At 38.6% G+C, this 2,493-nt stretch overlaps 1 long non-coding RNA gene across 1 annotated transcript; it reads right to left on the reverse strand.

Annotated features, from left to right (window-relative positions):
• Positions 1-1,829: 1,829 nt before the first annotated feature.
• On the reverse strand, positions 1,830-2,178 carry lncRNA:CR45251 (long non-coding RNA:CR45251). The gene has a single exon (NR_124887.1). It is a non-coding gene; the product is annotated as a long non-coding RNA:CR45251 (long non-coding RNA).
• Between the last annotated feature and the right edge of the window lie 315 nt (positions 2,179-2,493).

Consider the following 2,493-nt stretch of genomic DNA (forward strand, 5'->3'; position numbering starts at 1 on the left):
TTTGCTGGCAAAGGTAAAAGGTGAAAAGATTCGCAACGAATATTTTGCCACTGGCCCATACTTGATTTGCATTCAAAACAAAAAATTCTTTGCATAAATAAATAAAATTGCTGGAATCTCGAAAAAGCTGAAAAACAACAGTGCGAATCGCACATGTTTTAATAAACAAGAGCATATCCCAAACGATTTTTCGATATGAATGAGCAAATGAATGAATTGAATGAATGGAAATGAGTAGAAGAATGAACGGCATCTGCAAATACGAGTAGAGCAAATAAAATTTGGTTTGATTTTATTGTATTTATTTTCTGTATATTTTTGCGCTCACGCATTTCCATTGTTAAGCTTAAAATCTGCACATGCATTAAGGCCTGTTGTTTTTTTTTTAATGATAAATGTGCTGAATGCAAATCAATGCGAGTGTGTATTTAAAGAAACCTATTTATTCAACTGATTGTGTGGCTTATCCCTTTGAAAGCAAAGAAATTTTGAGTAACAAAACCATTTCGTCTGCCAATAGTTTGCCATGGCGATTCTCATTTTAAGTTAAGCAAGCATTATTCACAGCCAAAAATCTGTACAATTTAATTCTGTTTATCTAAGCTTCCTCCTCATCACTTTGTTTACAACGAATTTTGTATAAATATGACAAAATCGGTGCAAACTGCACAGGTTGTCACATTGGGTAATCTCTAAAAATAAGAAAGCATTGTAATTATATTTAATGCCGTTTCGTTGCCCAAATGAGTTGGCTCATCAGAAGGCCTTGGCACTATGCTAGTCTAGGCACGTGCCCCAATCTTGGCCTTGTCTTCATCAAAAAACACCTCTATGCGGACTCTCCATTTGCGGATCGAGTCGGGCGCCAAACTGTATGGCCTCCGCAGCTCAGCGAGCCACATTCAAATTCAAAAAAATATATATACATACATATATAGATGAAAAGATATAGTAATATATCTAATTAGAAGCAAACACAAAATGCAAATGAAGCAAATCACACATATTTATCATATTAAGTGTGCTTTACTATATGCCTAATGATGTTCAATTACCTCTATGAGGGTCGTAGGCACAGAAAAAAAAAATGGTTTGTTTTAGGTTTCCATACGGTTATATATAACATAAACATATAAATCTTCCTTATTGCAAAAAAATCTCTATTTTCGAAATCATTCTCTGTCATAATCATAAATTCATTCAATCCAGGAAGAAAATCAGCTGTCGCAGCTGGGAAAATGTCGAAGCAATTTCGAAAGCGATTTCAAAATCGTCGCACAAATCGATCCAATGAATTTCAAATTCAAGTGGCATCAGCTCGCTTTGTTTACAAACAAAAGAGGTGACCGATAGGGAAACTCGGGGACTCGAGAGGTTCGGTTCGTGGGGCCAACGTAGATCCATCCGTCGATTGGGGCATATGACAGCCCAAAGTGCTCCGTGCATATTAGATAAAATTATAAACAAAACACGAAAAGGCAACGCTGGAAATTTGTCACGCCCCACCGTTCGCGGGTGCTGAGCCCCTAAAAGGGGAGGGGGGTGGGTGTGGTGATAGATCGCGCTTTTTGTTGTCTTGCCAAAGCTGGGGGTCGACCTATTCAATATGCCGACACACGCGCCAAACACCTCCTACGCAGGGCCCACAATCGCCATCGAATGCGGCGTAGTAGAAGAGAGACCCGCAATCAGTCAGATTTGCCAGCGTGACACGAACGAACTTGTAGAAATTTAAATGAAAAAAAAAAAAATATATTAACAACAATTTATTAGCCACTAGCACGGGCTGAGTAGAATAATTGAGTCGTTGTGGCATTGAAAAATAATATATGTATATAAATATATTTATTGAGAAGCTGTTATCCATTACATACAATCCAGCAACCACCTTAATTACCTCACAAAAATTAATAATTGAATTTTAAATTTTGTAATGATTTTAATCCGTAGATATGTATGGCTTAGTGTCATAGCAGCATAGTTTTATTGGCTCAGCGTGGCTTTATTTTTTAGAGTCCCCAGCCCACTCGATGAGTGGCGTCCATTGTTTTCGAACCGCTTTGTTGTTGACGAAACGAAACGAAACGAGACGAGACGCAACAATCTGTTGAAGTTTGCCAAATGGATGACAGACGAGCGGACGGGCCAGAGCCCCAAACCGATCCCATGCGATGCGATGCGATACGATCCGATCCAGATTCGAGATTCAGATCCAGATCCAAAGCGAGAGACCCATGTGGCGACCACTCGATCGTCGCATGATATGTATGTGTCTCTATGAAATAAAAATGGGGCGAGATGAAGTGGTATGGAATGGAGGGTGAGGAGAGGGGCGCACTAATAGTGGCGATTGTTTAGGATATCAAAGGGAATCTCAGCTGTTGAGTGATAAAGAAAATATTTGTTTATTTGAACAAATAAACAATAGCGCACTTGCTGTGTTACACACCCATTATACATACATATACATATGTTAAAAACATTACATGTCAA

This window comes from Drosophila melanogaster, chromosome 3L, assembly GCF_000001215.4.
Source record: "Drosophila melanogaster chromosome 3L".
NCBI classification, from domain to species: Eukaryota; Metazoa; Arthropoda; class Insecta; order Diptera; family Drosophilidae; genus Drosophila; species Drosophila melanogaster.